Genomic DNA, 18,769 nt, shown 5'->3' on the forward strand with positions numbered 1-18,769 from the left:
GGGCCTGTGGAGCCTTGCAGGAGAAAGCTGCCACCTCTACAGCTTCTCCCAGTTTCCTGGATCCCATTCCTCCCACTCATTCTGGGATCTCACTCCGTCAGCTCTGCTCACCCCTTATCTATAAACTCTTGCTCTCTTGGCTCTTTCTCCTCAGCCCCACAACTTGTACAAGCTTCTTCCACTCTAAAAAGGATCTTCTCCCCCACTTCCTGGTCACCACGTAACCAGTTTGCTCCTCTCTCCACTCAAATTTCTCCAGAGTGAGTAACACTGTCTCTACTTTATTTCCCATTCTTCCTTCCTCATCCTTTGCAGGCTGATTTCAGCCCCCATCAACCCAGGGAAACTTCTCTTCCTAAAAGCAGCAAGAACCTATTAATTACCAAGTCCAAGATACATATATTTCAGTCTTTTTACAACCTGGACTCCTCCGTTTTTATCTTAAGGTCTCAATATAAATGGAGTTAAAATAATAGGAATAAAAATGAAACAATAAACATCCAAATTCCACCTGTTCTTTGCATTCTCCTGCTGAGGTGAGGTGGATAAAGAGCCCCTGGGGCCTCTGAAAAATCCGCCCACATATCTCTGACAGTCCTCAGGCCATAGCTCCTACGAGCTCACAAACAGCCTATTCCTGTAGGGCATTCCCTCTCTTTTCCTGCCTTGAGTGAGGCGAAGAGCCCTTGGGAGGCCACAGCTGTGAGGAATGCCACTGCGGAGGGGAAATGCTTCTCTCTATTTTGAGAGTTCCCAAAGCAGAACTGCTTCCTACTTGAAATCCTTATGCTGGGGCACCTGGGTGGCTCAGTTGGTTATGTGTCTGACTCTTGATTTTGGCTCAGGTCATGATCTCAGGGTGGTGAGATTGAGCCCCACATCAGGCTCCACACTCGGCACAGAGTCTGCCTGGGATTCTCTCTCTCCCTCTTCCTCTTCCTCTGCCCCTTCCCCTGCTCATGCACGTGTGCTCGCGCTCTCTCTCTCAAATAAATAAATAAATAAATAAAAGCTTAAAAAAAGAAATCCTTACTCCATGAAAGAGAGGTATATGCAACACAACCTCCAAAGGCCAAAGGAGCCCTAAGACTGAAGAAAAAGGCTGACAAGTCCAGTGTGACAAGAAACAGTTTATGAAGGGGACATATATGGACAAAAACAATGAAAAGACAAGAATATATCCTCAACTCTGCCTCCCGTAAGACCTGTTTTTATACCCTAGAGGCTGGGGAGTCCGTGTTCTGGGACCGCCAGGAGGAAAATGTTTGAAAATAGGTGCCTGTCATAGTCATATCTCCAGAGCATGTTAAGGACATTATGCCCTGAGGGTGTGCTTAACGGTGTGGATAAACAAAAAGAAAGAATCTGTTTGTGGGGCTGTGCTCAAGAAAGCTTCAAGTTATGGAGCAGCCATCATGGTGGATTTGTCCAAGATGGCATCAGTCTGGTTCACACAGCCTACATTTCTTTTTCATTACACTTTCCCCCTCCGCAGGACTCAGACATGAACGCAGACTCAGAAATGAACTCAGATTCTTCATCTTCCTACTCCCCTGCCTCCCCCAAGCTCTAAGGTGTTTCCCCCAGGCAAGTTCATAATACCCGAGTTCTTCCCTCAGTGAAGCAGGCCCAGCTGCTTGGCTCCCCAACGGCCATTCCTCCTTGGACCTTCCTAACAGCCCCTGACCTTGTGTAGGTATCCACTCTCCTCTGAGAACTACTTTAGGGAAAGTAGTCCAGGGTCTGGCCCCGTGAGGAGGGTCACCATTGGTGTCATCAAAGTAGTGCCAGTGTCGCCTGTTAGTGATTGTTTCAAGCATGGACTTCTTATTACATATTGTCCCATTTCCACGAGGGAAAAACTGAAGGTCAAATTCATGAAGTTCAATGTCTTTCATTGCTTTGAATTCATTGCCCACTGAATTCCAGCTTTTGTTTCTTTCGGCCTGAGTGTTCCTTATTTCACTGGCAGCTCATAAGTGCCTTTGAAAAGATTTTTTTTCTTTTACTTAGAATTTTGTGTTGTTTTCAGAAGGAGGGTTAGTTAAGGTGCCCAGGCCGTTGTAGTGTCAGAAGTGTTCCCAGGTTCCTAGTCTATAAAATGATGTGGTTTTACTAGATCAGTGATTCCTGACTTTTGGAACATGCACTAGACATGCCCAGATCTCTGATTCTCTTTACCAGCCTCGTGCGCCCACCTCTTCATTGAGCTTTGTTCAAGGGTTGCCCTTGGTAAGTGGAGGCTTCGTCTCCCTTAGGAGAGCTGCAGTGACTGGTAGTTGATGACCCACCCGCAGCTGCAGGGCCCCTGGGGTGGCCAGTGACCGACTACCAGGAGAGTACAAAAGTCTAGCTACTGTGTCTTGAGTAGGGAAAAACTTGAAGGTGTAATTAACGCTCCTGAGTCCCCCCAAAGCTCAGGCTGATATGGCATTTTTCCCCTTCCCCTACCGTCCTGCTTCCCCTTCTCCCTTACTGGTTTCTCTTGGGAACATTCCTTTACTAACTCACTTCCGCATGAATCTTCATTTCAGGATTTGCTTCTGGGAGAACCTGACCTATGGCGTGGATTTCTTTGAGAATCTGATAAAAGTCATGCACCCTGTCCCCAGAAAAACACACTTACACACATTCAAAATGTTGTCTATACCTTTTTGTTCCCATGGACTCAAGATGAAGAACTAGAGACAAAATGATCTCTGGGGTCCCTCCAGAGCTAACTTCGCCATGTTTCCCGCCCTGGGTGGGTTTGAGGAGTTTAGCTTTGAGTTCCTAAATTGGGGTGTCGGGGCACCTGGCTGGCTTGGTTGGAAGAGCACGCAGCTCTCGATCTCTGGGTTGTAAATTTGAGCCCCAGGTTGGGTGTAGAGATTGGTTAAATAAACTTTAGTAAATAAATTGGGGTTTCCAGGAGTGTGGGAGCCAATATCCTTTTAGTAAATTTCTTTTCCGTCTAAACTAGCTAGCGTTGGTTTCTGTTGCTCTCGGCTAAGAATCTTGTCAGAGACTCTGCCCCATGCTTCACCTTGCGGCAGCTCCTGACACATCGTGCGGGCTTTGCTCACGCTGTCTTCTCTGCCTGGAGTACCCTTCCTCTTCCTTTTCGTGCAACTGCTATTTATATTTAAAGTCAACTCTGACAACACCTCCCCCCCCCCCCCCCCCCCCCTGAGATCTGTTTATGGGTCTATCTCTCTCTCTATGGGTAAGTTCCTCCAAGGTAGGGACTGTGCTTTATTTTTTTAGTAACCCTGGCACACAGAGCCTGCCACATAGTAGAAGCGAAACCCATCTGTAGGATGAATGCGTGAATATGGATAATCTGTGGTGGAGACAAGGTTTGATCCAGTTTCTCTGCCTTCAAAGCCTGTTTTCCGACCTTAGAGACTAGGAGGTGGGGGCAGACTTGTTGAGACTGAAGTTTTTTCCAGCTCCGTAGTTCCCTCCTGCCTCTGACCTTGCCGAGGCTCTAGATGGTTCTCTGAAGGCCACAGCATAGCCCAAGGGGCCTGGTGCCTCCCTGGGCCCACACTCACTGTGCCCTCAGTTGGAAAACAAAAGTGGGCAGGATGGCGCTCCCTGAGGTGGTGGTTGTGGCTGCTGCTATTCCTGGACTCCCCGCCTGTGGGGCCCAGGCTGGCAGCCCTGCTGGCCCCTCCTCCTTCCTGCCCGCTGTGCCCCACAACACTCCCTCCATCTCCCTCCCTCTCTTTCCTACCCTGGCCAGGAGCCGGGAGGCAGGGCAGCGAGGAAGCCTCAGAAGAACCTTCTCCAGCCAGCGCCTGAGGAACACCGGCCACCTCTGCTGATGAAGTCTCCCATGGGGCTCCCACCCCCCAGGCCTGCTCATTGCCGTGTGGAAGAACCTAGAGCCTGGGGAGGCTGAGGGCTCTGGCCTCTGGGGGGCCTGGACTTCGGCCGAAGCTCCTCAGGCAGGGGCTGTGCCGCCCCCTGGAGAGAAGCTGTTCTCTCCTCCTGTGTCCCAGCCCACGCTGACTTGGGGATGTGGCGCCGGGGGTGGTCCGGGGGGGCTCTCCACTCGCTTTCCCCAAGGTGCCTGGCTCTCCGGCTGTGTTCCTTCTCTGGGCTGTGGAACCTTCTGCGGATGCTCTCTCCTCAGGATGAGGAAAGCAGATGTCGCTCTCCCCCGCCCCCACCCTAGGCCCCCAGACATCCCCTCCTCCCCACAGGACACTGGCTCCCTCCCTGTTTAATTCTGCAGTGACCGCTGGTACCCCAACATGCAGTGAGCGGGGGATGGGAGCGGGGCGACCTCTGCCTCCCAGTCCCACGCTCAGGTTCAGGGCCTGGGTCTGGAAGGGAAGGAGGTCGATCTGCCACGAGGCTGGGTCCCTCCGGGGAGGACCTGGCCCGCCCAGGACAGGGGTCACCAGGGCAGGTCTGCGGGGTTCCGGCCTGGGCCCGGGGCTGGTGACTCAGACGCGTCTGTCTGTGGGCAGGGCAGGCTTGGAAAGGCCCAGAGCAAACCCCAGGACCCCTCACCTGCCTTTTCAAAGTGCTTTCCCTCTACCTCGTCAGTGGATCTCAGGCACCCGTGGGATTGTATTTTCGGGAAAATGGGCGGTGTGGTGTCCCGGCTCATCAAAGTAGCAGTTGTCGCTGTAACGAGTCCCACAGACAGCACGTTCCCACCAGAGCCAGCGGGTCTCAGCTGCAGCTGCGAGCGAATCACTGAGAGCGAATCACTGAGAGCTTTTAAAACATGCCGACGTCCAGGCTGCACCCCGTACCCTGAAATCAGTGTCTCTGAGGGTGGGCACGGGCGGGGGTGTGTCTTAAATGACCCGGATGACCCAAACGGGCAGCACTCGAGCGGTGCGGACGGGGTCCTTAGGGCTCAGAGGGGGTAAAGCCAAGTGGAAGGGGCCTAGAGGCCCAGATGGAACCAAGCAGGTGTCCCCCAGCTTTCCGAGGATCCAGGCTTCCTGTGGGACCCTGAGGCCTCTGGCTAGCCAGGGAGCTTGGCTCCTTTGGCTGAGAAGACATTTCTGCCACCTCTTGCTCAAAGCACTGGGCTGGGGCCCCTCCAAGCCCAGAACACAGTGGGTCACCTCCACTCACCAGCCCTGGGAGCCTCTCGCTGGAAAGGCGTGCCCTTTGGTGAGGGGGAGGATGCATTTTTGAGGTGAAATGTTGTACAGCAGCCAGGAATGGAAAATATTAAAAGCCCACTGGTGCCAACAAGGTTCACTCCAGGGCCAGAAAGTCCAGAAAAGAGGAGGAAGCCTCCCTGTAGTGAGGGCCCTAAGACTGGCAGGATCCACCGAGCACCCAAATCCTGTATCCCAGCCTGTCTCCATCTTCCAGGTTAGAGCAAGCCTAGCCTGGGCCATAGGAAGTTCCCGGGGTGGTGACCCCAAGGGGAAAGCCTATACCATGGGAGTATTAGCTTTGGTTTACCTCACATTCCAGAAGGCGTGGTAGGCATACGGGTCATTAGGGCCACTGAGGATGGAATGTCTTCCTGGGAGCACATGAGGCAAGGCCAACCCAGTTCACACACAGTCTGAACATTCTAGATGCTGGGATGCCAAGGGAGCAAGGCATGGTCCCTGTGCTCTAGGGACTTCACCACAGAGATGGGGCAGGCAAGAAAGCAGACAGTGTCAGTAGAATGGGATAAACTTTCTTCTGGAAAAGTGCTCAGGGCACAGGGCTTGTTGAAGACAACAGAGGGGCACTTAGCCCAGTGTGGGGCTATGAGGAGGGGTTCCTGGATAAGGTGATACCTGGCTGAGTCTTGTTGTTAATAGATACTGTGAGAATGTGCACAAAGCTGGTGAGTGGATACATGCCGTCACGAGCCTGTCTCTGGAGGTGTGGTAAGAGACACTTGCTGAGACACAAGCAAATGAACTCATTCTCCCCCTGGGGGCCCCTGCCATCTCACCCTTTCCATTGCCTGTCACAAACACACTTGTATTCACAGTTACACATAAACACACACACATGCACAAGGTAGTGGAGAATGTTCCAGAATTCTTCTCAGTGAGAGAGTTGTTCCTATAAAATAAAGGCTTCAGTAGGAACTTGGGGAAGAAGATGAGGCCCCTGGTGGCTGGGGGTCCACCGTGATGGGGCTTCAGAGGCTGGGAAAGCTGCTCTGCTGAACACAGGGAGAAGAGGCTGGAGGGAGGTGAAAGCATGGAAGAGGAAGAGGAGGGAGCTTTAGCGTCCATCAAATCCTCTCTGAGGTCCAGAGAGGGAAAGTGAAATGCCTGAAGTTACACCACACTTGGAGATCAGAGCTGAGTGTGGGCGTATACATGTCAACGACACACCCCGTCAGGTTTGCACGCTCTCACACGTCCGCTTGCACTATGGGCACAGAGTTATGCACACAGCCTTTCCACAGGCACAGGAGCTGCCCCTGCGTCCCTGTCATTTACATTTCAGGCTGCTCTGATCCGTCAGGAAGCTGGAGCGTTTGGGTCCGGCCTGCCTGCCCACTCTCCCCACCCACTCCAGCCCTCTGCATCACGAAGCCCATCATGGGAAGTAGAACATTCAGGAACCTGGGGTCATGCTGTCTACGGGCCTGTTCTGAGTGGTCCCTGGAGGGCTCCTGGAGCAGACAGGAGGTTCACCCCAGAACTGACTCAGAGCTGCCCCAGCACCAGGGGTCATGGCTGGGTCTCCATCCTCAAGGGAGGGTGGATGTCTCAGTGTCTCAGGGACAGAGCCAGAGGCCTCACCCAACCCAGATGTGGGATAGCAGTCCCCTAGCTTCACATCTCAGGGAGATGCCAGGGACCCTACTGAATGCAGAGAGGGGCCTAGATTTGGAACAGGAGATCTGGGTTCCACCTAGTTCTGCCCCTGCCTCCATGAAAGGCCTTGGGTAAGCCCTTTCCCCTCTTTGAGATCTATGAATGTATGATGTTGAGCCAGGTACTGGGGACACAGAGACCTCACCCTTTAGGAGCTCAAGTGAGGGAACACACAGCTTTCCCAGGTGGAGCAAAGAGCTCTTTAACTCAAGGTGGAGCCAAGTCGGAAATGGGAGGCTGGGGCCAGGGAGGCTCAGAGGGAGGAGAGAGATGTGGCTGATTGCTCAGGGCATGCATGTGCATGTTTCAGGAATGAGGATAAACCCTCATAGTGCACTGGTAACCCTCACAGCACCACCACACCTCAAATCCCCTTTTAGCTGTAACTGCCCATCCCCAGTCCCCTACCCGAGGAAGCAGTACCACCATGGGGTTTGGCTAGGAGTGACCACTGATAGGCTTAGGCTGAGCATCTGACCTAAATCCAGCCCATCCATAGGCCAGCTGATGACTGGTGAAGGGCTTCATGGGAAAGGCTCCACCCTTTAGGGGTGAGGGTGGGAACTAGCTGGGTCCATCAGAATGGTTCTGCTGGGACTTACACTAAGAAAAGGCAGGAGACGAACCCATTGGGAGTAAGAGACAAGTGGAGCTGCCACAAAGAGAGAAGCAGAGGAGCCATGGGAGGAACACCAGGCAGCCGGTGAGAGGGAGACCTGCCCCAGAGGGGCCCAGCCCCAGCTCCTGACTTTGGCTATTTTTATAAGCTTTCTTTTTTTTTTTTTTTTTTATCTCAGAATGGTCTGTTCCCAGAAATGCATAGCCAGTTAAGGTGCCTTCTCATCCCCCTGGCATCCCAGAAAGCAACTAACTCACACCACCATCTTGTATGAGAGGCCATTGTGGGAAAATGGAAAGATCAGAGGACTGGAAAGCAGGAGACCCGGCCTGGGTTCAAGTTCCTAAGCTTCCCCAAGATCCAGGTCTTGGCAGAAGTCTTTTTTTTTTCTTCTTTTTTAAATAAGTAATCTCTATGCCCAACATGGGGCTCAAACTCTTGACCCCGAGATCAAGAGTCATGTGCTCTACCAAGTGAGCCAGCCAGGTGCCCCAGCAGAAGTCATATACCTTGCACGGTGTGCTTTCTCCTTCACTGATTATGATCAGGCTAAAATGAAAATCACCGGCGGCTTTGACAGGTGAAAGCAGCCAGAGAGGTAAAGATGGCTGACGCTTTCTCAGGGCATTCTCTCCCTGTTTGATGGAGGCTGATTAGTTGAGGTTAGAGGATCCAAAACCTCTTTGACCAAGGAGCCTCCAGGGATATATGAGGGTCATCAGAGAAGAGAGGCAGTTCTGGACCCAGATTGTGCTTGACAGTCATTGCAGTCTCCTGGTGCGGTTCTCAGCAGACTCGTGTCTCAGTTCTGGGAGAGCAGAGGGGCTATAAATAAAAGCTAAAAGAGCTGTTCCATTGAAAAGTGTGAGCTGTCCTGTTTTGGAATCAGGTAAGAGAAGCATTCATTCCTGTTATGCTACTGACTTTTGTGTAAGAAAGCTCAAGTGTGCTGGTGTCAATGCTTCAAAGAGCCATAGTGTTAAAAATATATATATAAAGGTTGTTCAAGAGAAAGGAGAGTCTTTTCAACAAATAGTGCTGGAATAATTGGACATTCACGTGCAAAAAAATGAACCTTGGCCTACACCTTGTACGATATGCCAAAACTAGTTAAAAATAAACCATAGGTAAAATCCAAAACTAAAAAACTACTGGAGAAAACAGAAAGAAATCCTTGTGACTGTGATTTGGCAAAGATTTCTTAGATCCAACACAGTCCACAAAATAAAAAAATTGATGAATAGGACTTCATTAAAATTAAGAACTTCCGCTCATCAAGAGACACTGTTAAGGAAATGAAAAGCAAGCTACAGATTGGGAAAACAATTTTCAAAACACGTATCTGATAAAGAACTTATACCCAGAATATATATACTCAATACAGTGTTCCCCCCCTCTCCGAAAGTAGAGGGTTCCTGTAAAAACTTTCACAAGCTGAAATGGTGTAAAATGAAGAAGCAATTACCATTAATTTATATGGAAAAAAGTTTGAGTCCTCCCAAACGAAAAAGTGACCTCTCTTAGGATTTTCTGATACCTTAGGACACATCTTGCTAACAGAGGCACAAAATAAATCAAGATAAAGCCCAGGTGCTCACAGGCGCCGTTCAAAGCAATGGCGGCTTGCTGCGGAGACGCTGAGTGCAGTTCCTGGGAAAGGAGCTTGGCGGCGCTACTCTCGCTGCTCGGGTTCGTGCTGCCTCCGTAACGGCTCACTACGAAACAGATGCTGAACATTATTTTTGCTCTTTTGTCACTTTTTGTGAAACTGAATTATCATCTTCGGATTTCATTCGGTTAGCGAAAACAGGTACTAATGTAGGTCCTTTTGTAAAAGTGAACTGGTGTGAAGTGAACTGTTGAGAAGCCAAGGATACCTCTAATAAGACAACAACCCAATTACCAAGTCGGAAAATATTTGAACAGACTCTTCACCCAGGAAGATCTACGCACGACAAATAAGAGTATAAAAGGACGCTCAACATCAGTGGTCACCATAGAAATGCAAATTAAAAACAGTGAAATCACACTGCGAGTCCTATTCAAAGGGCTAAAAACAAACAGAAACTGACAGTATCAAGTGTGGAAGAGAACCCTGAGCACCTGGGACTCTCATATATTGCCGGTAGGAATGTAAATGGTCCTATCGCTCTGGAAAACCGTTTGGCAGTTTTTTATAAGATTAAACATACACTTAACGTATAACTCAGCAATCCTACTCCTAGATATTTACCCCAAAGAAATGAGAAACATTTTTACACAAAAATCTGTACACAGGGGCGCCTGGGTGACTCAGTCTTTAAGCGTCTGCCTTCGGCTCAGGGCGTGATCCCGGCGTTACGGGATCGAGCCCCACATCAGGCTCCTCTGCTATGAGCCTTCTTCTTCCTCTCCCACTCCCCCTGCTTGTGTTCCCTCTCTCGCTGGCTGTCTCTATCTCTGTCAAATAAATAAAATAAATCTTTAAAAAAAATCTGTACACAAATAATTATAGCTAAAATGTAACTGCTAACAAGTGAAAACAACGCACGTGTTCTTCAAGTGGTGAATGGACAGATAAACCATACAGGGCCACACAATGGAATACTACTTGGCAATAAAAAAGAATGAGCCGTTGGCACATTCAACAACAGGGTTGATTATACTAAGTGAAAGAAGGCAAACTTAAAAAGCCCATACCAAAGGATTCCATTTATATGACATTCTTGAAAAGGCAAAACTCCAGGAAAAGAAAACCAGTGGTTGTCAGCAGCGGAACATGGAGGGAGGGGTTGACTACAAAGATGCTGGAAATATTTTCTACCTTGATATGATGGTGGTTACCTGATTGCTTGCATTCATCAAAACTCATAGAATCGTGCATTCGAAATGGTGAATTTTATAGTATGAAAGTTATGCTTCAATTTTTAAAAATGCAGAGTGGGATTCAAACATCTTCTTCTCTTTCTTTGCCTTCCCTGTCGCCGGCCAACATCCTGTCCTCAAAGCTCTTGTTCTCCTGGGGGTGGGGGGAACGCCCCAATTCAGCCTCCCTGAATGCTGCTTGGCTTCTGGAAAGAGAGGCCAGCCCACTAAGAATGGGGTCAGGGGCCTACGTGTCTGTCTCTCTCCTCTGTCCCACCCTGTCTGGCTAAGCCTGCTCTCCAATGCCTTTCTAACCTCCCTTCCCCCTTCCTCTCTCCTGCTCACCCTGGCTGTTGGGAGTCCCAAATCCTTATGGCCCAGGAGCTGTGTGGGCGAAAGAGTCTGCTTGGAAAGAGGGAGGCTCCTCACACTCAACCTTCCATAGCTCTAGCCCATAAAACAGCTGCGAGTCATGGGAACTTCCTGCCAGAGAGGACTTCTACCCAGCATCCACCTCACCTCATCCCTGAGCAAGGCCGCCCCCATCACTGCCTCAGGCTCTTTTGGACTGCCAGCATCCTGGTCAGAGCGGAGGCCATACCACACACAGAGCCACCTGGGCCCTCTTGAGAGAGTCATGAAAAGAGGCCTTAGGTCACAGGAAACAAGGGGCAGCGTCTGGTAGATGCTGGGGTTGAGTTTCCAGAACAACCAGAGCAAACACGTCATGGTGAGTGTGACAAGTCAGGGCAGGGGCATGTGAACACTCTTGAGAGAACACCCTAGTAAGTGTGCACCCCTAATCCTACACAAAATCAGTTTCTGAGAAATACTGGGGGCATCGTGGGGACACTAGGATGTCCACGTATAGAATATGAACTCACTGGTCCGTGCAGTAAACACTACAATGTCACTGGGTGTGAGCAAAGTATAAGTGTGGTGAAGACAATGTGGTGACAGTGAGCACACCATGGCAAGCTTGGCGAACATCACGAGGACGTCGTGGGAATCCCATGGTCAGTGGTGGAAACGGTGGGCTGTGAACATATCGTGGTAAATATGGTGAGCTCCAGAGATGCCGTGTGGTAACACAAGGCTGTGGCTGTGGTGAATACACCATGAGGACAGTGGGGCGATCCTGTTTTAAGCCGGAGGAGGATTCTGCTGTGGCTACAGTAAGCATATCATGCAAGGTGAAGCGCTCTCCTGGACATGTTTTGGGGTATCGGCTGGACCCATAGCGCATTCTGAGGGAATCTGCTCCCGCCTAAGACCTGCACGAAGTAAGATGAGGTGCTGACAGGTTTCTTTCTTTTTCTTCCATTTCCTAAGCTGGAGTTATGCTGGTTCGGTTTTGCTCAGCTCTTCTGGGGTGCGTTGATGCGGTTACAAGGGGGAGAGGAGTCACGCATGGGTAGGTTTGTAACAGAACAAATGGAAGGTAAACTCTCCAGGTTGATAGCTGTGAAAGTGGTCTCTTGATATCAAGACTCAACTCCTGATATCAAAGTGAGTAGTTAGTTAGACGTTTCAGGTCAACCCCTCCTAGGATAAGGGTGCTTGTGTTTGCGGTTGTGGTTTTTGTAGGTACATGTCATTGTCTTTTCTTCCCAACATCCATTCTTGCTACTTCCAATGACAGCACCACAATATTCCTTTGGGAAAAATCAGTCCATGTGACTCCAGTGGGGCTCATCTACCCCTGGCTCTAGAAGTGGGCTTATCAGAGCTTTCCATCCCATGGTACAGGGACTGGGTCAGGAATGGGTCAAGTAGGGCCTCTCCCAGAACTTCTCCTGGAACAACTGAGGAAGAGACACTTTCCTTCCACTGGAGATTTGAGATGTGCTAAGAGGGAGTCTGGAGCTTCTGGAAAACACTACATGGAAACAGCTTCTATTCTAGTTACTATTGCTATGTAGCAAACTACCCCAAATCTTAGTGGCTTAAATGACCTATAGGGCAGGACTTCATGTGGGACTTGAGTGGGTAATTCTGCTTTTTGTGATATCAGTTGAGGCCCTTCAGTGACACTCATCTGGTAGAGGGGCTGGGCTGGTCAGTCCAAGATAGCTACACTCACATGTTTGGTGCCTTGGTGGGGAGAGCTGGAAGTCTGGGCTCAGCTGGGACTACTGACTAGAACACTACACCAGGGCTCTCCAGGATGGTGGTCTCAGGGTAGTTAGGTTTCCCACATGGCAGCTGGCTTTCCCCAGAGTGAATGTCCCAAGAGATCCAAGAGGAAGCTGTGCAACCTTTGAAGTCCACCTCATTCTTGGTTGCAAGCCAGTCAGAGGCCAGCACAGATTCAAGGGGAGGAAAATGAGATTCTCTCTCACACTGAACAAGAACATGTGTGATGGAAGCCATTATTGTAGCCCTCTTCGGAAAATACAGACTGCTACACCCTCCTTGAGAATAAAGCCATCTCAGAGGAAGCTGTTGAGATCTGAGAAGAGAACAGTGCTGATGCTGTCTGAGTACCTGGATCCGGTTTTCCCCAGGATGACAGTTAGGAGAGCCATCAGATTTCTTTTCTGTGTAAACCAATCTGAGTTGTGTTTTTGACACTTGTAATGGAAAAAGCTTTTACTCTTAGTTCGCCAGTTATCTACTGCAGTATAACAAACCACCCAGAACTCAGTGGTTCATTAATAAGAATTTGTCATTTCTCACGGTCCTGTGGGTTGGCTGGCCCATTCCTCTGCTGGTCTTATTTGGGCTCACTCATGCAACTACTGCTGTGGAAGGTTCAAGATGGCCTCATTCACCGGTCTGGCTGTTGGCTGGGGGCCTCTGTTCTCCTCCTTGTGGTCTCTCATCCTCCAGTAGGATAGGCTGACTTCCTCACAGGGTGGTCTCGGGACAGTGTTCCAAGAGAGTGGAGGTCTCTTGAGGCTTAAACTCCAGAGCTTGTAGAACATCACTTCTGTCGTATTCTTTTGTCCAAAGGAATGAGTAGATAGACTCCACCTCATACAGGGAGAGTTGCAGAGAGTTTGTGGCCACCGTATGATAGCTGGATTGTGTTAAATGGGAATATCTTTAGATGTATAGGAAGCAGGGTGTGTGTGCCAGGCAGGCAGAGTCAGACTATTCTAGCATGTTCTCACTGAGGAGCATATAGTTGGAATGTGATTTCCACGGTGGCTCCTCTGGGCTGAGGGCCCATGACAGGGTCTACACTGCATCACTGGTTTCTAGGGGCAACTGTAAGTTAAGAACTATTGCATCTGGGGGCGCCTGGGTGGCTCAGTCGTTAAGCGTCTGCCTTCGGCTCAGGGTGTGATCCTGGCGTTATGGGATCGAGCCCCACATCAGGCTCCTCCACTGTGAGCCTGCTTCTTCCTCTCCTACTCCCCCTGCTTGTGTTCCCTCTCTCGCTGGCTGTCTCTCTCTCTCTGTCAAATAAACAAAATCTTAAAAAAAAAAAAAAGAATTACTGCATCTGAGTGACTTCCCCTCTCGGAGTCTCAGATTCTCCTCTGTAAAATGGGTGTGATTGTCCCTGCCTCCCAGATCTGTTGTGAGGCTGAAGATGATGACCGCGAATGTGCTTTGTAAATTAGAGCGCCAACCACATGTGACTGAACGTTATCCTAGAAGGAATAATCAGGGTGGGCCTGGGTGGTCAGAGAGGGCAGGAAGGAGGAGACTGAGACAGGGCTTTGCAAGATGAGGACATTCACACTGATGGGGAAGAAGGGCTGTATTTCAAGATACAGAAAGTGAGGAATAAAACTATAAAGGCACAGAGGTGGAAGAGTGACAGACTGTACACGGGACAAGGAGAACAGGTCAGAGAGGGAGCTCTCCCCCTGCCCTGGACTCTGGGTTTCTGGGCTCCCGAGTACTGGCTCAGCAGCCCCTGATGGTCACTCAGAGCTGCGGTCAAGTCCTCCAGTTCCCAGCAATCACCAGCTGCGTATCCCTACCCAGGCCTGCAAAGCCTCCTCCGGCCACAGGGGGCGATAATGGGACTATGGGAGGGGGTCAGAGAGCAGGGAAAAGGCAGAGCACCTTCTTCTGGAGCCACTAGGATCACATCAGATCCTCCTCCCCCCATACCTCCCACCCCGCAGAGTTCCCAAGCTCCTTTCCCCTCAGCAGGGTGGGAACTGTGGCCATAGGCGTAGGATGCAGGTGGCCTGGCTAAACCGGGCTCCAACCCCCTTGGTCCCCTGGACGGGGGTGGGAGTGATTGATGGGTTTCCAGTGTGTTCCAGGCAGGGGCTTGGAGCTACTGCAGAGAAGCCTGGCCTGCGGAGGCCCCAGATGACCACTTGTGTCTGGGGCTGACTTATCCAGGCCAGGCCCTGACAGTTCAGATCTGTGGCAACCTCCCAAGCCCTGTCTATCTATCCTAGGGTCCTCACGGAGGACAGCAGGCCTCTTCTTCCTCAAAGGAATCCTGAGAGCGTAGACTCAGATTCCCTCCAGTCTAGCCCTGCACGTCTCACAGCTCCATCCCATTTGGGACAGGAAAGGATGCTTCGGTGGGGGGGTGGGAGGTGGGGGGGCAGGGAGGGAGGAGATGAGCTGGAGGAACACAAATGGCAGGGTTGGAATTGGAACCAGGGACTCTAGGACAGTCCCTCAGCCCTGTGCCAACCATGACACTGACCATCTGGGGCCAGGGAAGTGGGGTCCTCAGTGTGAGTTCTGGGCCAAGCAAGGGGATCCAGGCAGCATTCGTGACCTAAAAGGCTCCACTTTGCCAAAACTTCAGCCCATCGGGTGTTCTGCCTCCCTCTACCAACAGAGAAGAGAGGGTGTAGTTGGGAGGCTGGGGAGGCCTCTTTCACGTACCCTTGCGCTCCACAGAGTAGAGGCCTTGAAAAGCAACTGATCACCCTGACTTTGACCTCTGGTTGTCTGGTTTACTTTACACTACCTTCCACTCCTGTATAGCCTGCTCTCTTTATCCAGACTCAGTAGTCACATTGCTTCTCTGGCCTCCCTCAGGATCCCTGGCGAGACTTCTTGCGGCTGTCATGCCTTCCTCTCTCTCCTCCCTACAATGTTTGTGGTTAGCATCTTATCAACCTTGCCAGTGCTGGTGGGAGCCTCAGAGCTTGCTTAGTCCAAATTTTTGTTGCATGGGTGGGGACACTGAGGCCCAGGGTCACTTGGGTCATTGCTTGTCCAAGGTCACACATCAAAATCAGCAACAGAGCCAGTACAAGGCTTTTGACTCCCAAGTTCCTATTTTTCTCCTGTCCTTTGATCTGGCTATTGCAATTCAGTCTTTGTCTGTCTGTCGTAACTAGTAGAGCTCTCCCTCTCTCTCCCTCTCTCTCCCTCTCTCTCCCTCTCTCTCTCTTTTTAAGATTTATTTATTTATTTATTTGAGAGAGAGGGGGTGGGTAGGGGCAGAGGGAGAGGGAGAGAGTCTTAAGCAGACGCCGTGCTGAGCATAGAGCCTGACTCAGGGCTCGATCTCATGACCCTATGAGAAACCAGGAGTCGGAGGCTTAACCAACTGTGCCACTCAGACACCCCAGACTAATACGGCTCTTACGGACTTTACTCAGTTCAGACTTTGCCTTCAAATCCACGGCTGTAGCTACTTCACGGTTTGGCTCCGACAACAAACTGGACGAGACTGGGGCTGGCTACAGAATCTATGGGCCAAGGGCTAGGGGCTGAGAGGGAGCCAGGCTCCAGGAGACAAAGCAAACCAGGTCTGTGCTTTAGGTCAGCTCTTGGGCCCTTGGTGCTCAACATCCTTCTTCCATACCTACCCTCTCTCCCAGCAGCCCATGTCTACGGTGATGCTCAGAGAAACAAAGTTCCTAAACCTCTGCTTACACACACACACACACACACACACACACACACACTCAGAGACAAAGACACAGACACACACAAGCACATATTCACAGCCCTCTGGATGAAGGTCTGCCCTGCTCACTGTGGGATCATTACCATGTGACACTCATTCCTCTGAATGCAAGGACATGTCTCCTCCCTTGCAGCCTCCCAGTGCCCAACCTAAAGCCTGCCGTGAATAGGAACTTAATGAGGGTGTATGGAACGAGTGAGCCAACGCTTGGTATTGGAGGCCCTCCAGGCCCTGGCATGAGGCAGGAAGCCCAGCGCAGGCTGGGTGTGCCTGGCACATGAGGCGGGTCCTAGCAGCTCTTGCTTTGGTTCCTAGTACACCCCTTCCCATCTTCTGCCTCCAGTTGGGACTCTAATGTGGTCCATGAACCACCAGTAACGGCTGGGAGTTGTTAGGAATACAGTCTCAGGCCTCACCTCAGACATTCTGAATCCGGAACTCAGTGTGGGCCCAGCAATCCGCCCTCCAGGGGATTCTAATGCATGTTGAAGCTGGAGAACTGCTGGCTGGGACGAGGGGCTGACTCCTGCCGGCTGCTGGCTGCTCGAGGCCCCAAGCACAGACAGCTGCTTACGCCACCTGTGGGTAAAGCTGTGCATGTGCAGTGGGCCCCATACCCGAAGTCAGACAGATACACGTGCACGCGTCTATGACCGTCTGGCAAGGTCACGGAGAGTCTACATGCAGGGGCTCTGGGGTCCAGTGCCAGACAGGCACCCAGATGGAAGTAGGTAGGGGCAGGAAAGAACTGTTCTCACCAGGTGACTTCCTGTGTCCTCTAATTCCTTTGTCCCTTTCCCTTCTAAATTTCTCTGATTGGCTCCCCAGAGAAGCTGAGTAGTGGTCCAGCTCAGACCAGGCACCCCCAGTTGGGAGACCAGGTGACTTGTGTGCCTAAGAGAGTTTGGAGTATGTGCTAACACCAGCAAAGTTCTTTCTCTGCAGGGGTGGGCCAAGGCCAAGGGAATGTGGGGGATCAGCAAGCAAAGCTGAGGCAAGAGCACCCCACCCCCCAGCCATGAAATGCTGCCCAGATGTAGACTAGCCCTTGGCCCCTTCCCCGGGCTGCTCCCAGCGCCCACCCTACCCCTCCATGTGTCTCTCTGCTCCGGCCTGGGGAGCCCCAGGCTGCTGCCCACCTGGCCTCTCCCCAGGTCCTGCAGCCTCTCGCCCTAAGGATCTGGAAGCGAAATCGGGGCCTCTGGGAGCTCCGGGGGATGTGGGGAGGGGATGGGGAGGCTGAGCTTCCCCAGGCTCAGATCTGGTTTCGCCGCGCTTCCCCTGGCACCCTGCCACGGGCTGAGCCACCAGCTGCGGTATATAAGGCCTGGCGGCCGGACAGGAGAGACGAAGACTTGAACCCCCAGCTGAGGAGTCCTGCTCAGGACACGGTGAGCTCCACTCCCATTTTCCTCACCCCACGCCTGCATTTCCCTGCCCCGCTCAGCTACTCCTGCCCTCCCCTGACCACCCTGCGGCGCCCCCAGAGAAGACCCCTCCTTTCTGCTTTGAAGTTCTCTCTTTTCCCCCATTGGTCCAAAGGCCTCCCCCTCCTTCACCTGAGGTCAGGGAGTCTCAAACGGTCCCAGTCAGGGTCTGTACCTCTGGGTGTCTGCTCTTCCCTTGCGGTCAGCCAGTCTGCTTTGTCCGAGAACTCTGAGGAGTGTGGGATGGGCCGCCTAACTAACGGAGCATACGCTGAGGAAACGTCCGTGGGCTGCCAGATGGGAAATGGTTTTTCCACAAGGTGCCTCAGGCCGCCTTGGCCTCCCAGACAGTCTCACAGCTGCCTCGGACTGAATGCTGTGTAGCGCTCAGCTCCCTGCTCAGAGCCCAGGAGCTTGGGGTAAGACACACAGTGGGGACCTTGGGGACCCCCAAGCCTCTGTTCCCTGGACTGAGAAAAAGGTGGTGGCGGAGCAGGGGTTGGGGGGAGGTTAGTGGGCTTAGAGCTAGAAGATATGCAATGTGGGATTGGTTTGTTCTCCTGGGACAGCCAAGTGCGTTTGGATCTTTTTTCCCCTCAGAAAGGAGGAATCTCCTCTTTTCCACCACACCCTGGGCTTTGGACGTTGAAGGGAGCCACTTTTGAATCTCCAGGAACTGGTCAGATTCTGGGTTGGCCAGAGCTCTGGGGAGAGATAAAAATGAGCAAGAGCCTGGGCCACACCCCACAGATCTTGGCCTAAATCGTCAAGCCCACTTTCCTCTCCTGGCTCCTACAGCCCCTAACCCATGCTCAGCAGTTATTGGAGAGCCCTGGCTTCGCACAGTGTGTCCCCTCTGCTCTCCTTCAGGGAGCTCCTGGCTGTGTAACTTCCAGCCAGGCCCCAAGAAACAGGCCAGAAATGTGTTCCAGCTGCAGCCTGTGGACATCTGGCAATGTATTCATGGAGGTCATGCGTCTGATGCATGTACGCCCTCCAGCTTGCCTGTCCTGTGAGGGGCCACGCAGTCAGGACTGGGCTGCACGGTGTTCACGGGTAACCCCTTTGTGCAAAGTGTGAGCCCCACCAAAGGGTAGCAAAACATGCCCCCAAGCCCAGGTCTTGGAAGTGATAAATGAGTCACTCAAGAGGCTGCTGGGAGTAAGCCCTAGCCCCTCCCCATTGGCAAGGTACTTCCTCACCCCTGCTCTCCCTTGTGCCCCATCTGGATATGGGGTCC

The 18,769-nt window shown here is 51.7% G+C and overlaps 1 long non-coding RNA gene across 4 annotated transcripts in view; it reads right to left on the reverse strand.

The window, feature by feature from the left end:
- Positions 1-17,947, reverse strand: part of LOC103679079 — a 32,270-nt gene extending 14,323 nt beyond the window's left edge. The window contains exons 1-3 of one of the 4 annotated variants that reach the window (XR_572832.2): positions 17,705-17,947; positions 16,519-16,681; positions 8,948-9,125 (exon numbers count right to left, since the gene is read on the reverse strand). This is a non-coding gene — a long non-coding RNA (uncharacterized LOC103679079). Of the gene's footprint in view, positions 1-8,947; positions 9,126-16,518; positions 16,694-17,661 lie in introns of all 4 variants that reach the window. The other 3 variants (XR_572835.2, XR_572833.2, XR_572834.2) reach the window with 3 other exon arrangements.
- Positions 17,948-18,769: the final 822 nt, after the last annotated feature.

This window comes from Ursus maritimus, unplaced genomic scaffold (assembly GCF_017311325.1).
Source record: "Ursus maritimus isolate PB19 unplaced genomic scaffold, ASM1731132v1 scaffold_27, whole genome shotgun sequence".
In the NCBI taxonomy this organism is placed as follows: Eukaryota; Metazoa; Chordata; class Mammalia; order Carnivora; family Ursidae; genus Ursus; species Ursus maritimus.